At 43.4% G+C, this 22,014-nt stretch overlaps 1 protein-coding gene across 10 annotated transcripts in view; it reads right to left on the reverse strand.

Moving 5' to 3' along the window:
• The window catches only part of SIPA1L1 (signal induced proliferation associated 1 like 1), a 145,379-nt gene that overhangs the window by 66,075 nt on the left and 57,290 nt on the right, over nt 1-22,014 (reverse strand). The window contains exon 1 of one of the 10 annotated variants that reach the window (XM_077927495.1): nt 9,790-9,912. The exons of the other annotated variants lie outside the window; for them this stretch is intronic. The gene's annotated coding sequence lies outside the window, so the exon portion shown is untranslated. Of the gene's footprint in view, nt 1-9,789; nt 9,913-22,014 lie in introns of those variants that run through there. 10 annotated transcript variants of the gene reach the window in all.

The raw sequence follows: 22,014 nt of genomic DNA on the forward strand, positions 1-22,014 counted from the left end.
ATTGGTTATCTACCTGTGGAAAATTACTTCTCCACATAGAACAAATGCCCCTAACAACTCATCCCCATCCATCCATCCCATTGCTTCGCAACCTTCCCTATACAGTGGTACCTCGGGTTACATATGCTTCAGGTTACATACGCTTCAGGTTACAGACTCCGCTAACCCAGAAATAGTGCTTCAGGTTAAGAACTTTGCTTCAGGATAAGAACAGAAATCGGGCTCCGGCGGCGCGGCAGCAGCAGGAGGCCCCATTAGCTAAAGTGGTGCTTCAGGTTAAGAACAGTTTCAGGTTAAGAACGGACCTCCGGAACGAATGAAGTACTTAACCTGAGGTACCACTGTATCTGATACTACTTCCCACACCTCATTCCTCTCATTCTTCCCCTCCACATCTCCATGCTGTATCATCTTCCTTCTCTCTGGGACCAAGTGAAGAGTTTGGATTTGATTTGATATCCTGCCTTTCACTCCCTTTAAGGAGTCTCAAAGCGGCTAACATTCTCCTTTCCCTTCTTCCCCCACAACAAACACTCTGTGAGGTGAGTGGGGCTGAGAGACTTCAGAGAAGTGTGACTGGCCCAAGGTCACCCAGCAGCTGCATGTGGAGGAGCGGAGACGCGAACCCGGTTCCCCAGATTACGTGACTACCGCTCTTAACCACTACACCACACTGGCTCTCAGTGCACTGCCATACACTTTCAACATGGTGGAGTCCCAGTACTGATCTCCCCGCCTCTCCTCTGTTAAATAATAAAACCAAAATACATTAACTACGCTGTCTAGCTTGGCCTATATAGATAGGGAAGTGACACTTTCAGGTTTAATTCACTAACATCCAGTGTATAACGCTGTATGTTGTTGCAAAGAATGGAACCTTTTACATACTTTGTTAGCAAGAATTATGAGTAATTTTCAATTGCAACTATAAAAAAATACATTTCTTAGTCCAAAACCCCCAAAACCACTTGGGTTCATTAAGAACAGTAGAAAGACTTTTTACCAACCACTGTTTTTTAGTAAGTACTAAGAAAATAACTAGTAATAATAGATAATTAAAAATCAAATAAATTTAAGCTGCAATCCTATACAAACATACTTGGGATAAGTTCCCTTGAACCCAAGGGGGCTTACTTCTGAGTAGACATATACACTTTGAATTACTTAACAATTGCCCCTATTGCTGAATTATGTACAGGGTGCAGTCTTCTCTCCCAAATACAAAAACTGTTATTAAAAACTATATGGGAGCTTTATATGGTTATCAATTTTCTCATGTTTGCAGGATGTTTTAAATTGTTTCTCTCTATTAATAAGATAATTGAGTATGTATATGTATGATTGAGTTCATTTTTATTATTATTAATGTCATACTGTAACCTACAATGACGAGTGCCTTAGCCTGAAATGCACCGTGATCTGATGTTTTCTGCTGAAGTCACTTGATACCCATTTTTTTTAATTATGTGGGTTTAGTCTTCCAGCTCAATTAAACTTTCAAGAAACAACTGGCATACTGGGAGTTGGGATAAAGATGCACTCTGCCCTGCTAAACATTTTAGGCATCCTGGTGAATTGCCCGAAGCCCTAGTGTGTGAAGTTGCAATTATAAGAAGTTAGCAATTGAGGTCAGAAGCAGGGAATGGATTTATTCTGGACTAATTAATCCAGATTTAGTGTGGTTTTTACAAGTGCCTGAAGGGCTCCAAGATAATGCAGAAGGCGGACTGGAAGTGTGAATGGACTGAATTCTAGTTTAAAGCAAGCAGGTTGAAACACGTCCCTTCTATTGCTAAAATGATTAGTGGAGTGCTATTTTCTCCAGGCAAGAATGTCACCTCTTAGGAGGCACCACACTGGAGCCAAAAAATGAATGAAGCACAGCTTTTCAAACTGAGTCTCTTATCTAACCGCTAAATCAAGAGTGTAATGCTTAATGAATTGAAGATATCTACAGGCACCCAGCTGGCAACTTTACAAGTCCCTGCTGCAGAAATTCATGCAAGGCTGGAACAGAGCAGGTCACAGCGCTCACGAAGCGAGTCCCAAACCCTTTGAGTATATTTCTGGGTAACATTCTGTAACTGCAAAAGAGAATCCAAGGAATCTGCTTTGCATAGGTATGTACAACATACTTTATTAATTATAAATTAGGTAGGGTTCATGAGAACAAAAGAATTCTACCAGTGAATGTGCTGAACATTGGCAGGTTAATATTAGGCAAGCACCTGATTTGCAAACAGTTTAACACCACACTGAAACCCACTGTATGCAACATGTTCAGAGCAAAAGAATTTGTGCTCCAATATTCTATACTAGGAAGGTCTTTATCCTTGATTTTTTTTTAAAAAAGCATATATTTTTAGAAATATTTCTTCATTAGTGGAAATACTAACAAGAATGCAGTTAGATAGGTGGGCTTCATGAGAAAATAAGTTCGATTAGGCAGTGGCTGTTAATTCCTATGAGTGGCAGAGAACATTACAATAAAGGGGAAGGGGGAGAGAAACCTTCAATGGAAGTGAAAAGTTGTTGGTGTGTGTACAAAAGCTTCCAATTATTATTCAGACTAAACATATACACCGCAGAGACCTTTTAAAAATGCTCTTTACTATGAACTATAAGCATGACCAAACTGCGGGAGGCAGTGGAAGACAGGAGTGCCTGGCGTGCTCTGGTCCATGGGGTCACGAAGAGTCGGACACGACTAAACGACTAAACAACAACAAATAAGCATGTGCCATAAAGCATCTTATATGCAGCTGAAGAGGATACAATATTTACATTCCCGCCTTCAGATACGATTTGAAGAAAATGTTTAGAAGTCATAACTTAATTGAAAGTAATTGGAAATAGTTACCCAGAGACACAGTTAAAGATGATGTAGTGTAGTCTAGCTATAAAAGGGAGGAATTGCCCATGTTCTCCCAGCTTGGGGAACTATGGTCTGTTTAAACTAGGGGATGGAAACAAACCGGAATCTGAAAACATGGTTTGCTCTTGTTGGTTGTCAAACACAACACAGGTTAAACAAGCCACAATTCCTGAAGTTTGATCACCACGGGAAACTATGATCTCAGGCAGTGACCATTTTGCACACGTCCAATTGATGTGTGGGTCCTTTTGGACGTGGTAGAAGGCTGAATGGGGCGGAACAGGCTTATGCGCACTCCACCCCATGCAAAGTGGGTGCCACCTGTAACATAAAATCAAAAGCAGAAGCTTTTGACAGAAAAGAAGAAAAAAGAAGCATATAAGCCCAAGCATTATGCAAACTGGTGTAGTGTACTAGGGTTCTATCCAAAGTACTACTTTGGATTTATACTTGTGCACCCGGAACTGGTCTGTGACCGTAATAATAAAATAAAATTCAATTCAATACTTGTGCAAAAGGACTTTCCCCATCTCCTCCCCTAAACCTCTTCTAGTGGTTCCCCCAAATGTCCAGAGAAGCTCTGGGGCTGGATGGGGAAATCCTTGTGCTGACAGGACGTGTTTGTTGTATACTGTCCCAAATCACAAATTCATGAACTCTCAGGACATCTTAGGTAAATCATCCTAATTGACAATATGGGGATAATACGAGCTGTTGTGAGGCTTACTGAGATAACGTGTGAATAACTATTTGAAAACTTGAAATGGGCTATATAAATATTTATTGTTATATTAAGTATTCCATTTACACAAGCACTGCCACTGGAAGATTCTTTGGAACAGTACAAAAAAAAACCCATGAAGGTGACTTTGTACTAAGCTGAGAAGCTTCAAGGGGGGGGGGGGGGATCTCTAGTTGCTGTGTCAGCATGGCATAATCAGCTATTAGATATCCCTCAGCGATACTGCTTGATGCTATCACACAGCAGCAGTTCCTTTCAACTCCTTTTAAAGGAATTAACAGAGCACTGCATTACCTATGTTTGTCTAATATCTCAATGACCCAGACAACATTTTACTTTGCTGAAATCAGAGAGTCTCCCTGCTTCTTTCAGTCTTACTCATCTCCGCATTTACTCACTATGCCAGCCACCAACAGATTCAAAACTAAGCTTAGCATAGGACGTTAATGTATTGGCCAAACACACCACATCAGACCAAGCTTGGAATTTCTAAAGACCTTTTCTGAGATCGACTTTTTGGGTCGTACCCAGGCTCAGTAATGCTTATTGTTCAGCAGCGGCAGCCAATGTGGTGGCTGTGAGTGCAGTGGCCCTTGAGGTCTTCCTATTGGTCCCAAAGAAAGCTCTGAGTTCCCTACACACTGCCTTTGGTCATGAGGTGATGAGAATAGTTACTTCTTTTTCCTCTTGAAAAGTACACACTGTTAAAGGAGGAAGTTGGAAGGGTGAAAATCTCCCACTTAACTATACAGTGGTACCTCGGGTTAAGTACTTAATTCGTTCCAGAGGTCCGTACTTAACCTGAAACTGTTCTTAACCTGAAGCACCACTTTAGCTAATGGGGCCTCCTGGTGCCGCCACGCCGCCGGAGCATGATTTCTGTTCTCATCCTGAAGCAAAGTTCTTAACCTGAAGCACTATTTCTGGGTTAGCGGAGTCTGTAACCTGAAGTGTATGTAACCCGAGGTACCACTGTATGCTTTTCAAGGCTCAAATTAAATCTACCGGATTTGATTTTTACTTAGATCCCTTGGAAAAACAAATATTGTGTATATGTGTGCTTTTTCTCTATCTTTCTCTGGCTGATCCAGGTTAGGGGGTGTGGATAGAAGTGGTTGTGCATGATTTAGTACCCAAGGCACTAAAGCAAAAAACCCCCAAATGTGTCCATGGGTCTAAAACATTCTGTTTTCAGCTTCTCAAATTCAAATGAGTCAGCTTAAAAGTTTGAGCCTAGGCGAAACTTTACACATGCACCTCAACCTAAAGTTTACCTAATCTTAGGCTATGGAACAAAAGCATCTGAACTGGAACCTAGACTGTGGCTTCATCTTTTCCATTTATGTCAGCATGAGGGCACAGCCACAAAAAAATGGTAAAGGTGCATAAAACAGAATCCTGCTGGCTAAAACCATGTGGTAGTTTCTCCTTTTGAAAGATATTTATTTTTAAAGTACCGTATTTTTCGCACCATAGGGCGCACCGGACCATAGGGCGCACCCAGTTTTTAGGGGGGGAAATCAAGAAAAAAATCTTTCCCCCCCCCCCAGACCCAAAGAGCAGCGTACAGGGTGCGCACAACCTCTCCCTGCTGGAGGGGTTGCGAGCAGCTATGGAGCAAGCCAAGTTTTGGCTTCCCCTTTAGCCCCATGCAGCCTCTCCTTGCCGGGAGACGCTGCACAGGGCTAAAGAAGCCATAGCCCCATGCAGCCTCTCCTTGCGGAGGGGTTGCGCGCGGCTATGGAAGAAGGCAAGGCAGCGAGCGGGATGGATCCCGCTCGCTGTTTTGCCTTCCCCTTTAGCCCCGCGCAGCCTCTCCTTGCGGAGGGGTTGCGCGCGGCTATGGAAGAAGGCAAGGCAGCGAGCGGGATGGATCCCGCTCGCTGTTTTGCCTTCCCCTTTAGCCCCGCGCAGCCTCTCCTTGCGGAGGGGTTGCGCGCGGCTATGGAAGAAGGCAAGGCAGCGAGCGGGATGGATCCCGCTCGCTGCCTTGCCTTCCCCTTTAGCCCCGCGCAGCCTCTCCTTGCGGAGGGGTTACGCGCGGCTATGGAAGAAGGCAAGGCAGCGAGCGGGATGGATCCCGCTCGCTGCCTTGCCTTCCCCTTTAGCCCCGCGCAGCCTCTCCTTGCGGAGGGGTTGCGCGCGGCTATGGAAGAAGGCAAGGCAGCGAGCGGGATGGATCCCGCTCGCTGCCTTGCCTTCCCCTTTAGCCCCGCGCAGCCTCTCCTTGCGGAGGGGTTGCGCGCGGCTATGGAAGAAGGCAAGGCAGCGAGCGGGATGGATCCCGCTCGCTGCCTTGCCTTCCCCTTTAGCCCCGCGCAGCCTCTCCTTGCGGAGGGGTTACGCGCGGCTATGGAAGAAGGCAAGGCAGCGAGCGGGATGGATCCCGCTCGCTGCCTTGCCTTCCCCTTTAGCCCCGCGCAGCCTCTCCTTGCGGAGGGGTTACGCGCGGCTATGGAAGAAGGCAAGGCAGCGAGCGGGATGGATCCCGCTCGCTGCCTTGCCTTCCCCTTTAGCCCCGCGCAGCCTCTCCTTGCGGAGGGGTTGCGCGCGGCTATGGAAGAAGGCAAGGCAGCGAGCGGGATGGATCCCGCTCGCTGTTTTGCCTTCTCCTTAAGCCCCGCGCAGCCTCTCCTTGCGGAGGGGTTGCGCGCGGCTATGGAAGAAGGCAAGGCAGCGAGCGGGATCCATCCCGCTCGCTGCCTTGCCTTCCCCTTTAGCCCCGCGCAGCCTCTCCTTGCGGAGGGGTTGCGCGCGGCTATGGAAGAAGGCAAGGCAGCGAGCGGGATGGATCCCGCTCGCTGCCTTGCCTTCCCCTTTAGCCCCGCGCAGCCTCTCCTTGCGGAGGGGTTGCGCGCGGCTATGGAAGAAGGCAAGGCAGCGAGCGGGATCCATCCTGCTCGCTGTTTTGCCTTCCCCTTTAGCCCCGCGCAGCCTCTCCTTGCGGAGGGGTTGCGCGCGGCTATGGAAGAAGGCAAGGCAGCGAGCGGGATGGATCCCGCTCGCTGTTTTGCCTTCTCCTTTAGCCCCGCGCAGCCTCTCCTTGCGGAGGGGTTGCGCGCGGCTATGGAAGAAGGCAAGGCAGCGAGCGGGATGGATCCCGCTCGCTGTTTTGCCTTCCCCTTTAGCCCCGCGCAGCCTCTCCTTGCCGGGAGATGCTGCGCAGGGCTTTCCTGGCTTTTCTGGGAGGTGGGGGAATTCCCCCACCTCCCGCAAAACCGGCAGAAGCCGCGCGCACTTTAAAAGGGCTGCACGGCTTCTTCTGGCTTTCCTGGGAGGTGGGGGGATTCCCTCACCTCTCGCAAAAGCCCGCAGAAGCCGTGAGCTCTTTAAAGGGGCTGCGCGGCTTCTCCTGGCTTTTCTGGGAGGTGGGGGAATTCCCCCACCTCCCGCAAAACCGGCAGAAGCCGCGTGCACTTTAAAAGGGCTGCACGGCTTCTCCTGGCTTTCCTGGGAGGTGGGAGAAGGGACTGATGCGGCCAGTCAGTCCCTTCTCCCTCCTGTGGAAAAGCCCGCAAGAGCGCACGGAGCTTGTGTGCGGCTCTTGGGGGCTTTTCCCGCCTGCCTCCCCCCCTGCATTCGCTCCATAGGACGCACACACATTTTCCCTTGCTTTTTAGGAGGGAAAAAGTGCGTCCTATGGTGCGAAAAATACGGTAATCCAATTACTATACATCACTTGAGTTTAGTCATTTTGTGATATTGCAGCAGAACCTCCCTCCTGTCCATATAATTTAGTTCATTATGGAATGTTATTATACTTGTTGGCTTTGCACATCGCATTTTCATTCTAACGTACAACTTAATCCCACCAAATCAATTTGCTGAAAAGGGGGATTTGAAAAACTTCGAGGCAACAAATTAAACATTTTAAATTTGTTTTTCTCATGCTGATTTGAACCAGGAATAATACTTTTTTTAAAAAAAAATTACAAAACATATCATACAAGAACAAAAGAAGTGCCAAACTAACACCACCCAATGGTCACTGGTATGAGGCTTAGACACACACAAAAAGAAATGCACAAAGAAGAAGAAAAGTTAGCCTTGCTTTCAGCTATGTTTGTTTTGCTGTAAACACAGTACAGCAGTGAGAAACGAAGCATATGGCAAAACAGTATCCCATTGCCAGCCTAATTTCACATAAGATAAAGCAAAAACCAGTAAGCAACCAAACTGACCTCCAAAAAATTAAAATTCATTATACAGAAATTATTATTGTGTCAATCTCTATTTATTCAGGATAAAATGAAGAAGCAGTCTGCAAAGATCTCTGAGGTGATTTTTTACCTTTACTGAGGACCAAAATTACTATCTAAAGGCACCCAATTATATAGACTGCATGAAGTCATGATCAGGTATCATTAATTATGAAAAGGCCTCAAGATCTTTCACTAATACACATGATGATAGAGGAAAGAACAAGGGATCATCTCTAAATCTTACATCTTCAAAAGAGGAATACACTCTACCACAGTTGGCCCTCATTTAGCAAAACTTTTTTTAAAAAAAACACCTTTGATTTCCAATTGCAGCATTCTGAGATTATACACCTGTCTTTTTTTTGAACCAGATAAACTCGCAAAGAGATTTCCTTTTGATTGCAACAACAAATACGCTTCACTACCCCACCCCCAACCTGTCAACCCTCTGGTTAAAAACTTGTCGTGCAACTGAATGTCAAAATGCAGTAAGCCTGCATGCAGCAATGCCTTCATGTTTCATGGCGTATTAAAAATACGCTGTTGAGCATCAAATAAGCATTTGCTGTGCAAGTGTTCCCTTTGCACCTCGCTTTGAAGGTTCAAAGAAAGCTATTACGGCCTACTTCTCTAAAACATTACACACCGCAGTAAACACTGAAAGTTAAAAGGATAGATAAAAGAGATTCAGATGGCAGCTTTTCTTTAAAAAAAAAATGTAGTACTGAACATAGATGTAGAAATAAGAGATTTGTTACCATAGAAATATCAGATAAACTCTGATAACTGTTTGGCAATTATTATATATATATTCTTTGGCAATTATTATTGTTCCAGAAGAGTGCTACTACATTGTTTCACAGCAGTGCAATTGTCATGCAGCTCACTGCCAACTGCAGCATTCTGCTGTGTGTGAATGGTGTTACTTTAATCATCCTCAGCATCTCACAATACTAACATTTGGGCTTAAAAAACCCCGATAATTAAAATGAGAACAACGTTCCTATGTTGTCAATGGTATATTGGAGAAAAAGGACTAGTACAAGTGGTATGTGGGCATGTAATGGCTGATGCAGACAAAGATTCATACCCAGCAATGTTTCCCTTCTGCTACCAGCAATAAACTGTTCCCCTGCTAGAAACAAAGGGATCAGCTCCCCATGCAATCGTACCCACTGGGGAAGAAAAAGTGCTTCTTGCTTTTATAGGAACTTGTCCCAGTATACTTGTTACTAGTAAACGTACTTCTGCGTCTACTCCCGAACATGGCTTCAGAGAACTTCTCTTTCATTTTCTCTTTGCAGTTAGAAAAGCCCATCCATAATATTTTCTCCTTTGGGACCTACCAATTCTACACAATTAAATGTGCATCACTGTATCTACCCTTAGGATTTCAATGCAGGTTTGAGCAGGTAATAGGAATGAGCGCATTTTACATAAGTTGTGTCAAACAGGGTTGTACTGAAAGATTACTGGGTTGTTGCTATTTTTAGTTCAATGCCTGCTTTCCAGAAACAAGACAAATGTCAGTAAATTCCTCCAGATTTCAGCACCTCTGATTGGCACCAAGCTTTTGCATTTCTGTGCTTCAGGGTGCACTACTGATTCAGTCATAACATACAGTATAAAGTTGAAAAGCAAGCAAGGAAGCACCTATTTTCTGCAAGCTAGAATTTCCAGCCACACTTACAATGAACTAGGTCCAGCTAATTTCATCAGGGCTACCTTCCAAGTAGGTGTGATCACACCACAGCCCAAGACAATTAGTTCTCTGTTTTGCTCAAAGAATGCATAAATGAACAGCCGAACAGCGGTTGGAATAAATTCTAACAAGCTCATGTCCATGATATTATTCTGCAGATTAATAGCCAGCTGGGCTGTACTGAAAGCCCAGATGGTTATTAATCTACAGGAAATGTCCAGCAGCCAGCTTAGTGCTATTTTAAGATGTACAGAAAATGTTTAGATACCATATGCTTCGTTTCCAGCTGCATCCAACGTTCCTGAAGTTGATGAGTATATATTAAATACGATGAGCGTATTTAGAGACTCGTCAGGTTCTCCCTTTGGCTTACCGGTTACTTTAAGAACATCTGAAAAGGCAAGTGATGTCTAGGAGGGAAGGGCTAGATTTGCAATAGTAAAAACTTGTGGCCCAGATTTAAATAACCAAGCGTGCCAGCAGAAGGGCTTCTACTAGCACAGTGGGGCCTTCCTCTCCTCTTCTCCTGCCGATGTCTCCCAAATCTGCTCTGGGGGGTCGAGAGAACCACTGAACAGCACACAGTGGGAGGAGGGGAGGTATTCTTCCATCTGGCAAGCTGCAATGTCTGCACTGATGGAACACGATACTGAATGTTTCACTCTGTTCTTCCCTCAATTAACTTACTTGCACAGCTCTTTTGACTTAAAAGATCCTTGGAAAAAGGAAACGAGAAATTTCTCTGGTTTTTGAAATTCCATTCCTGTTTTTAGAACAACAATTTCAGAAGAAAGTATTTCAACTTTTCAAAAAGTTATGTTATAGTTTCTCAGCTCAGTGTTTATGGGAAACATTTTCTCATAAAAGAAACTGTTGGTTACAGTACTGTTGGTTTTATAACATTTTGTTGTTTTCTGTTGTGAGACACCTTGAAATAAGTATTTTAAATACGTATTGTCTCAACTGCTTCATTGTAACATGATTCTTAGGTAATAAGTAAAATCTGACAGGTCCTCTATTTCACGATTTAGCAGCTGTACACATCCTTCTCTCAATAACAAAAGCTATATTCAAGCCAAAAGACCCACAAGATTAACAGCTGTAGAACTTGCCTCCTTTTAATATTAAAAAATCCCTTCAGTCTTTTAATAATTTAGCAATGCCTAGGGAATTGTAAATTTGAGTAAAATACAAGCTCATTTTGAAGAAAAAGTTTTTAGAAAGCATATGACAATATACTTAATATCCTTTCACTCGCAAACATATTTCCAGCTGTGTAAAAATGCTACCTTTACTGGAGGCAGAGGGCCTTCTCAGTAGCAGCTGTGGAACGCCCTCCCTTCAGATGTCAAGGAGATGTCAAGAATTACACAACTTTTAAAAGACACCTGAAGGCAGCCCTGTATCGGGAGGTTTTTAATGCTTGATGTTTTTATTAGGTTTTCAGATATGTTGTAAGCTGCCTAGAGTGGCTGGGGAATCATCATCATCACTTGTTGGTTATTTTGCAGTACTAGACAAGACCATGAAATAAACACATTCAGTTCCTTTTTATATTCATTTTTTTGAATCATTTTAGTATTCTTACATTTTTTAGTTGCAGTCATTCATGTTATTCAAGGGCTGCTCAAATAGATCTAAATAATTCAGGTTTGGGGGCAATATACAGGCAACTCCCCATTTCCACAGGGGTTGAGTTCTACTTCAAAGCGCTCATTGGCAGAGCATGCATAAGCATACACCACCTCGTTACACTCACACACCCATTCTGCCCCCATTCCTCCCTCTTTTGGGTCTGAAAGTACTTGCATGTCTGCAGTCACACACCCAAAATGGTCGCCACCAGGGTATATCCACTAATGCAGGGGTCTGCAACCTTTAAGACAAAAAGAGCCACTTGGACCCGTTTCAGAAGAAAAAAAAACTGGGAGCCGCAAAACCGGGAAGGTGACATCGGGACAGTGCGTGACTAACGCACACACCACCCCCATGTGACGTCACAGCCAGTACCGCGCCAGCCACAGTGGGGAGTGTCGGGGCGCACAATGCGCCTCCTCCCATCGCTAGTATCCGCTCCGGAGCCGCGGCAAAGGTGTAAAAGAGCCACATGCGGCTCCAGAGCTGCGGGTTGCAGACCCCTGCACTAATGCAACAAAAAGCTAAACTTTAAAATAATTTAAAAGGCACATACAGTGGTATACATCTGTTCAACTGCATCCTGCTTTTTCTTCCCAAGTTTGCTGTCAGGATTGAAAGGAAGCTCACCGCTAGCCTTAGAGGCAACCAGAATCTCCCTCTTCCTTTTCTTGACTGCTGCATCAGCATCAAAGCTCATCTTTTAGCAGCCATGGCCTGGAAGCCATTTTGTTTCACTCCTAATGCCCCTGATGAAGAGGGTGGGGGAAATGGGGGCCACCACAAAGAATAGGGTTTGAAATTAGCTTAAGGTCCTGGGTTAAACAGAGATGCTCATTCACTGTTAACCCCTCTTAAGTCTTGGAAAATAGGCACCCCAGAAGAAGTAGGGGTGGGGTAGAGAAATAGTGCAAAAGCTAGTTGCCCACTGACCTTAAAAGTTAAATTATTAAGGGCAGCTTTAGAAGGAGATGCAAAACTACAGACTTCAGGGAACAAAGAAATGCAGCTGAAATGAAATGACAAGCTTTTATTTCTTATACCAGTCCCAGCCAGCATGGCTAATAGTCAGGAATGATGGGACCATATCTAGAGGCAAAAGGTCATCCACTTCTGCTTTATTCCCCGCCTCTAAAAACACTAAACACTATATTCAGTCTTCCAGCCTTTATTTCAGATACTTTATGCAGTTAACCTGTGCAAACTGGGTTGTATCAAACAGGAGTCCTTATCCTTTGTTATGCAAACAGGAGTCCTTCCATTCACAGAAGTGTGTTGTGTCTTTACCCTAAAAGAGGTCTTTCCTAATAGAAGGAGGTGTGATTCTCTCCACACCTTCTGTGCCCCCTTCCACACACTCCTGGAGGGACCTCCCCAAACCTGTGGAGCAGATTTTCAGGGGACAAAAGTGGCTGCAGGGGGGAAGGTGAATTGGAAAAATAACCAAAATGGTCAAAGGCCTAGAAACGATGCCTTATGAGGAACGGCTAAGGGAGCTGGGCATGTTTAGCCTGGAGAAGAGGAGGTTAATGGGTGATATGATAGCCATGTTCAAATATATAAAAGGATGTCATATAGAGGAGGGAGAAAGGTTGTTTTCTGCTGCTCCAGAGAAGCGGACACGGAGCAATGGATCCAAACTACAAGAAAGAAGATTCCACCTAAACATTAGGAAGAACTTCCTGACAGTAAGAGCTGTTCAACAGTGGAATTTGCTGCCAAGGAGTGTGGTGGAGTCTCCATCTTTGGAGGTCTTTAAGCAGAGGCTTGACAACCATATGTCAGGAGTGCTCTGATGGTGTTTCCTGCTTGGCAGGGGGTTGGACTCGATGGCCCTTGTGGTCTATTCCAACTCTATGATTCTATGATTCTAACCCCCTTCCCATTACTAGAGGTGTGAGCAGGATCTGAAGTCCTTCGTTTCATGGAACAGAAAAACTGCATTCCATCCATTGGTGTTAACCTAATACATCCATGTGACAACTTTAAAACATATTAAAAATTGCTATTAAAGCCATTCAAACTATCACAAGCACTTAATTAAAATCTAACAGTGTGCACAGGTAAAAGGTAAAGGTAAAGGTACCCCTGCCCATACGGGCCAGTCTTGCCAGACTCTGGGGTTGTGCGCCCATCTCACTCAAGAGGCCGGGGGCCAGCGCTGTCCGGAGACACTTCTGGGTCACGTGGCCAGCGTGACATCGCTGCTCTGGCGAGCCAGAGCCGCACACAGAAACGCTGTTTACCTTCCCGCTAGTAAGCGGTCCCTATTTATCTACTTGCACCCTGGGGTGCTTTCGAACTGCTAGTGTGCACAGAGAACATGCTTAAACATCTCTCAGTAAAATTCCTAAAAATGGGTATCTGATACTTATACCAACATAGACTACCATGATCTTATTAATCTGGGAAATATGGTATGCCACAGGAATGCAATCATTCACACAAGAAGAAAATTAATTTATGAGACTATGAAAAGAATGCAAGCTTTTCAATCATTTCACTGTACAGCTTCCAAAAATGCAAGCAGCCAAAGGGGTGGGGGGACCCTGAAGTGTCTTTTTTTCACAGAGCTCAGTCAGCATATGAAGCATATACAAAGGAAAGCCTTTGCATTGTGCATTTCTGTAAGCATTCAGCACATTTTTGCTTTAATTTTATAGAAGAGCCATCACATACATAAAACCCAGTCCTGGCTTACCATCTTCCTCAGTACACAGAGAATGGTTTATAGAAAGGCTGAGATTTCTGAAATCAGGCAATGCCTGAAAGAAGGAATTGGGGGTGCAGGGTAGTGATCGAGGTGCCACTACCACAATAAGTGTAAGGTCAGCAAGAGATGGGACCATTTCACCAGGACTGATCTCACCCCATTACCACCCACTAGGTGGGGCTGGGCAAGGTCAGGTTTTCAACATCACAATGTTATCACCTGCCCAGTATCGTGATTTGGCAGTAAATTCCAGTGGCCAAATGGGTTTCATATTTTGGAAATACGGATTTCTATCTGATTGGTGACCAATCCTGGCAAAACTTTTCACATCAATTAATTCAACTGGAATAATGTCAAATTGTTGGACATCTAGTATTATAGTTCCAATTTATAAGAGAGGTGATCGAGAGGACACTTACAACTACTACCCAATAAGCCTCCCTGATGTCCCTGCTAATATATTTGCACAGCATATATACTGATCTACTAGACAAATCAGAACAGTGGGTAGAAGAACACCAGGTTTTGTCCCCATTACAGGCAGGTTTTGTAAGGGGTATAGCACAATAGTGCATTGTCTTGAATTACCTTATACAAAAGTATGTAAACAGATCTTTAAAGAAGTTATGTTACATTTATTGAGCTTTCATCTTTGTTTGACTCAATAGACTGGCAACACTTATGGAAGAAACTAGATGCCATTTCAGTTGCTAAAACACCTGCTGTTTCTTGTGAAACAACTTTATACCAATACTGACATTAAAAGTAGAGTTGGCAGGACAGGTTTTCTATCTGAGTCAATCCCAACAGTGTAGGCAGTTAAACAGGGCTGCATCTTGGCACCACTTCTATTTAATCTTTACATAAAGAACATAGGCCAGGAGCTTGCCTCCTCATCTGATGTTTTCCCTCCTGCAGTTGGGAAACAGAAGATCCCAGTCTCGCTTTATGCAGATGACATGACACTCATCTAATCGGTAGGAGAAGGTTACACATCAAATTTAGAAGCTACTGTAAGAGAGGACTTACAGCAAAACAAAGGTGGTGGTGGTGTTTGCCAAAAGGAGTAAACACATATGGACCATGGATGGACATAATATCGAACAATGCCAATCATATAAATATTTAGGGCTTAATTTTTCTGAAAATACCCTATGCCACACCCACCTAGAAACAATAGCACTTTCAGCTACATGCTTATTGGGGCCCATAAAGAAACTGTATCACACAGAGGGCCACTGTTTAGTAGAACCAGCATTAAAACAAAATTGTGGCCAAGATTGTGTCTCACCTTTTATATGGTTCACCAATCTGGGGTAACCACTGCAGGGAGGAACTTGATGTAATTCAAAATAAGTTTCTGTGTATGATATTGGCAGTACTACATAGTACACCCGGAGCATTACTAAGAACTGCACTAGGTCTTCCTTCTATAAGAGCCCATAGACACAAAACTATATTTTTGTACTTGGGAAAAATATCATTACAACCAGAACAACACTTAGCCAAAAGATGTTTTTTTGGATTGCAGAATAGGGAAGGCTGGGTAAAATCCTGTAGAAGTCTGATGCAGAGTTATTTGATCTCTCCAACTTCTGGTCGTAAGATACGAGATATTGTGTTTAGCGAAGATGCAAAAATAGATCTTGAATACACAAAAAATTGTAAATCTGCTATTTGGTATATTAAAATTAAAACAGACCACAAAAGGGCTATGTACTTGCAAGAACTAACTCCCCCCACCCCCCGTTAAGACATCCCAGCTCAGCTTCCAGACCATGCCTACTGAATAACCTGGCTGGGAGATATACTAGCAGACCTGCAAGAGAGCGCCTCTGTATATGTGGATCAGGGTCTATTAAGGATATTGGACATTATATTCTAGCTTGCCCATTGTATGATTCACCCAGAGCCAAATTTATCTCCCCTTTTCAGACCGCCTCAGAAGGTCAACCAGATGTCTTTAAAATTAAATGGCTGTTGGAAGATGTTGATAAATGCATCAGTTATAGGGTGGCACTATTTGCACTAGAGGCAAGAAATATAAGGGCAACCTTTATGGATAGTGCAAGTGCCAAACCCTAGGGATGATGAAAAGAAGGATTTAAAAAAAAAATTCTGGACATTGCAGATGTGTCTTGGTCTGATGTGTGTAAGGTCTTTCGTTCTGTAGTTATATGATTTGTGCTTATATTGTATTGTGATGGACATTGGCTATAAACAATAAAAATCTATTGAAAATTTTGCAGTGTAAGTAGCTTGTATTATTTTCTTTCTGAGCAAACAGCAGTATTTAACACACAACAATGTCCATCATTTATAATGCAGCATGCATTTATAAGCTATAAAACAAGCATGGAGAAGTTTACCATTGATTGAGTCAAAACTTAAACAAAGAATTAAACTCCTGATTTAATTAGTAACTAATCCATATCTCCCCCTTAAACCACAACCCCACATGCATGCACACTACATGAATGTGGTTAATATTTCATAATTTATATTATCCCTATCGAAAACTTTGCATTAATTAAATTGCATTGAATTGATTTTACGTCAACATTTTTAGAACTAAGATCTATAAACCTGCTGCTACTATTTGACCAAATAGTGACTGAATTAACTTTCTATATTAGTAGGATATGGGAGGTGGCATGGATTTACTAGGAATATATGTGAATTGATTTATTAACATTATTTATGTGCGGACTTTCAGGTTACAAATCCTCCCATGGCAGCTTACAAGTAACATTAAACTATTTTTTAATATTTTTTTAAAAAAACCACAGCAATCAATATTAACATACAATATCAGGATCATTCACTCAGGGTACTTGTTAGAAGGGCCATGGTGGGGTAAGGGGAAGTGACTAGCTACAGCAGGATCAGGCATGATCTTCACCTGCATCCCCCGCCTCTCTTTGTGTATTCAAAATAATGTGTGCTTTAAAAAAATTCTCATTATAACACTTCAGCCACTCTCCTACTATGTGTACTGGAACATGAACAAGTTTAACAGGGATACTAGAAATCAATTTCCCACAGTAAAGTCCCCCATCTAGAGTCATACATCTACAATACCACCTGGTCCAGTCTGCCACCTCCAGGTCAATAACTCAGGAATAACTTATCAAGGCTCCATGAATTCCACAGCAGGAATGATAGTAAAATTAATCTCTCATGGTAGCAAATCTATTTTGGGGTAACAGTAACCTTGCATGAGTCATTACCAGATGCCCAGCAGGTGTTCTTTTGTGAAACCAATTTATAAGATATAAGCTAACAAAGTGGTTTCAGGCAGACATTTCTGAAGACAACTTATCAACACTTCACTGTGGATGTCTATACCGACTGACCGAATCCATGAAAAATGTGCTCATCACTAATTGTAAAATAGATGCAGTGGTACCTCGGTTTTCGAGCGTGTCGGAAGCCGAATGTTTCGGTTTCCAAACGCCGAAAACCCAGAAGTAAATGCTTCCGTTTTCAAACGCACCTTGGAAGTCGAATGGCTTCCGCTGTCTGTACATGTGTTGTTGTTGTTTTTCAGTTTTCTGCAGACTGTTAGAAATCCGAGGTATCACTGTATTGGGTCTAATACCTGCATTTAACTTGTAAACAGAAATTTCAAATATCTAAGATTTTTTTATATTAAAAAAATGCATATAATTACATTCTGGACACTTTTCAAAGAAAAAGTTTATGGAATCAAGTACAGTACCCAAAGATTCCTGCACCTTACACAAACCCCTCCTAGGAACTGCAGGAACACATCCTCTACCCTAAAAAAAATTGCATTTGGAGAAAGGTAGGCAGAATGGATGGGATGCGGGTGGCGCTGTGGGTTAAACCACAGAGCCTAGGACTTGCCGATCAGAAGGTTGGCGGTTCGAATCCCCGCAACAGAGTGAGCTCCCGTAGCTTGGTCCCTGCTCCTGCCAACCTAGCTGTTCGAAAGCACATCAAAGTGCAAGTAGATAAATAGGTGGGAAGGTAAACGGCATTTCCGTGAGCTGCTCTGGTTCGCCAGAAACGGCTTAGTCATGCTGGCCACATGACCTGGAAGCTGTATGCCGGCTCCCTTGGCCAATAAAGCGAGATGAGCACCGCAACCCCAGTCGGCCACGACTGGTCAGGGGTCCCTTTACCTTTACCTTAGACAGAATGGATAGTAAATCTTACTAAACTAACAGCAATTTTGTAAACAAGCTGTTTTTTCCCTTCCAGTCAATCAGCCCCTCAAATTCAGATTTTTTTGCAGCCAAACTGGTTGCCCACCTTTTGACTATACCCGTTTCTTTCCGGGAAATCGGCAGCAATGGCAGGAGGGAATTCTGTTCATCAGCTGGCTTAGGACTCTGCCCACCCGCTGCTGCTCCCACCTTCCTTCCTATGACTAAGGAGCCAACAACTCTCTTCCAGTTGACAAAAAAATCATCCTGGCTGATTGCTGAAAAGGAAAAGTCTTCCACATAAAAAGCAGCAGGAAGACAGGCATCAAATTCCAAAGCATGGCCACAAAGAAAGCTCCCAGATGCAAATGAAAGCAGGCTCATCTGATTAAAAACAAAAGCCAGCATGCTGAATTGGGCCAGGAAACAGACTGAAAGGCCATGAAGTTGTCTCTAATGATGAGCCACATGATCACGGAAGCCAGCTCCAGCCTTTAAGCTGCTGTATTCTGGCCCAGCTGAATTTTCCAAACAGTTTTCAAAGGTAGTCCCACCTAGAAAACATTCTAACTTCCAAAGAAAGCTCTGTTTGTCAGCTATCAGGCAAGTGGCTGTTTCCAAGCTTGATTAAAAAAAAAATACAATCTCAAAAATATCTAAAGTACATACACCAGTACTTTGGTCTTGGGATTTTTTACTTTCCCTGCAAGGATCTATTGTCATAGCTGGCAAGGTGCTAGGACCAAGAGCTTTGGCACAGTCAGAGAGAATATGGCCTGCATCTTCACCCATCCCACCAAATTTAAATTTTGTGACCAAAATTTCATCCTTCATGAATAAGGCTGCATGGCTGATATTCATGAGAGAGCTCTTCTCTGCACAGTTGCGAAGGTCCAGTGATGGTAACCAGCTGAGGATAACATTTGAGTTCCAAGACGGAATTAATCAAGGAATGGGACAAAAACATATCCATGTGTTTCCCAGAGACACTGATTTAATAAAGCTGCAGGCTGTCTACTGACTGAGTCCGGAAAATTTCCTTTTGTACTGTTTCTAAATCTGTGTTTTCAATTTCTTTGTGTCTACACTGCGATCAATAGCCTTCATCCTTTCTATTCCCAGAATTCAAATACATAAGGGTTTATATGTCTTTGCTTCTGAAGTAATATTATTCACAACATACATCTTAGACAACCACCATGCCTGGCAGGTCATACAGCAACAAATTCATCATTAATAGGATAGACTTTTTCTAGGTTTAAAGTTTGAAACTACCCAGAGACATGTCAGTATGAGTACAACTAACACACGCGCGCACACACACACACACACACAGAGAGAGAGAGAGAGAGAGAAGGATTCAAAGTTTACAACTTTCTTCCATAATACATAACATAAGTGCTAGCTAGCTCTTATGTTCCCATGGTTATTGCCATAATGTTTTTATAACCAGAACGCTAAGCAAGATTTTTTAAAAAATAAATAAAAAAAATGTGTGTGCCTGCTATTTTGCCAAGTGAATTCTCTCCCCCTCCCGCCACCATTGCCATTTCAGGGGGGGAAAGGAGGGGACAAAGATAAATGTGCAGATCCTTTTATAATTAAAATTCCAACCACAATACAGTGCATGAAAGTGCATTTATCACCCTTCTGAATGCAGTAAGAATGATTTAGAAAATATTTTATCCTTTACTGTCTTTCATTTGAAGTGAAAGCACAATTTATTTAGGATGGATACACAGCAGAATTCTTAAATGCATCCAATCTCTCCAGCCACATCAGAATAAGCTACAAATTTGAGCTAGGAACGATTACAGCTGCTAGGGCTGTGCATCTTTTAAAATGATTGAAATCCCAGCAGACACTGCTGCAACAGGTCTAGAAATTTGCTGGCGAGAAGGAGAAAGCCTGTACCACATTATTCCCCTTCGGCCCTGTAAAAGGTGAGCTCACAGCTTAATTTTTAAAGGGATCAAGAAACCATTATGAAGAACGAGACTGGGTTAAGGGTCCACTTACAGCTGCTCATGTCAGGGAACCTACAAGCCTTTAAAGGATTTTGCATCTTGGTTTGTAAACAGTATGATACCAGTTAAGGCAAACATTTTAGATACTTTAAGACTTATTCATCTGGATAAGCCCATCATACATCAGTTTGGAGCATAGTTTCCACAGGGATAAGCGGTCACTGTTCAACAAAGACAAGTAGGTATCAGTTACCTAACCCGCCCCCCCCCCCGAAACCCCAACCTAACCTTAAAATCTAAGACATAGGAACATGGAAGCTGGGCAACATCAAGGCTGAGCAGGAAGCAAGGCAGAAAACAAATGAAGGCTTAGTAAACTAGCAACCATGTGCAGGCTGTTCTTTATGCACAGGCAACTGCTTCAGGTCAGAAAAAAGGTTTAGAACAATGGTTTCCAAGTACTGTGGACAGCCTGTTTTTCAAAAGCCAAGCCATTGACCCCATACTTTTGGAATTTTTGATATCTCTATGGTAGTTTTTGTTATGTGGATGGTATATCACCCAGGACTGGTATGAGGAGCAGACCGCAATGTCAGTTTCACTCAGTGGTATATTGCTAGTGAAACTGCCACTGCTCCTGAGTCCCTCTGCTAGCAGTGTCCACTGGAGGAAGTCAAGAGTTTGAGCACCGGGGCTGTCTCAGCTGGGAGGGGGGACATTCCCTCACCCCAGCTGAGCAGCGCAAACAAGTTTCATTGTCCCAGCCTGCAAGCCTGGGTGAAACCGCCTCAGCTCATGAGGTGAGAGCTGGGGCAGTTTCACCCGGTGTCTCGTGGACAGAGACCAATGCACCTTGTTTTTTCAACATCATGATATATCACCAAACCGCAATGTTGAAAAAGCTGACATTGCCCAGCCCTAGTGAATGGTGCCACGGACCCCCTGGGGTGGGTTACACAGAGCCCTTGGGGTCCGCAGACCACCAATTAGGAACCACTGATTTAGACAACGGGAACTGGAACCACGCACAGAGGAAAAGGTGGTGGAAGGGAAGGTGGTTACTGGGCTAGGCTAAAAGGACATGGTAATGGTAATAGAGTAAGGCACCACTCACATGGGCCCATGTACAGGTCTCCTAACAAAGAGAAAATGTGTATTCTCTTGACTCTCTGCACACGGTTCATACCTGATATTTTATGCAGGGGTCAATGCCACTGGGGAAAGTTTGTGTATCATCCTATTCTTTGTTATAGCTAATTACATTCTTGATCTCACACACTGTGTTTCACCAAACTGCTTTCCAACAAGGAGGGGCATGCTGCCAATATTTTTATTCGACTTTGTAAAAATACTCAAGATATGATCACATTTTTCAGAGGCATCCCTTTCCTGCACTGAGATTTTACACTGATAATGGGAAAAACATTGATTGAAAACACAACAAAAGGAAATGAAACACGGGAGAGCAAAATGATGAAACATCAGGATGAAAAATAAGTTTTTCCACCTACACATTATAGGTTTTTCACTGTCTTAGTGAATGTAACTGTTACCTACCAACTTCTCCCCCAAACCCTATGTTTTCAAATACGCAAAGAAGTGTTTCCAGCAAATAACCACACCCAGTGGACGCTCGGGTTGCGAACGTGATCCGTGCAGGATGCACGTTCACAACCCACAGCATCTGCAACCCACAGTGGTGCGTCTGCGCATGCGCGGGTTGCTATTCGGCGCTTCTGCACATGCGCAAAGTGCAATTTAGCGCTTCTGTGCATGCACAACCGCCGAAACCCAGAAGTAACCTGTTCTGGTACTTCCGGGTTTTGGCAGTCCGCAACCCAAAAAAACGCAACCTGAAGCACCTGCAACCCGAGGTATGACTGTATTCCTGATACTTATATTTTGTGGAGCAAGCAAAAGGATATACTTTATCATACCTAGCAATCTGGTCTGTTTAAACTGACTTGGAAGAAACAACAAAGGAAAAGTAGAATAAACTTTGAGCT

This window comes from Podarcis muralis, chromosome 1, assembly GCF_964188315.1.
Source record: "Podarcis muralis chromosome 1, rPodMur119.hap1.1, whole genome shotgun sequence".
Taxonomy (NCBI): domain Eukaryota; kingdom Metazoa; phylum Chordata; class Lepidosauria; order Squamata; family Lacertidae; genus Podarcis; species Podarcis muralis.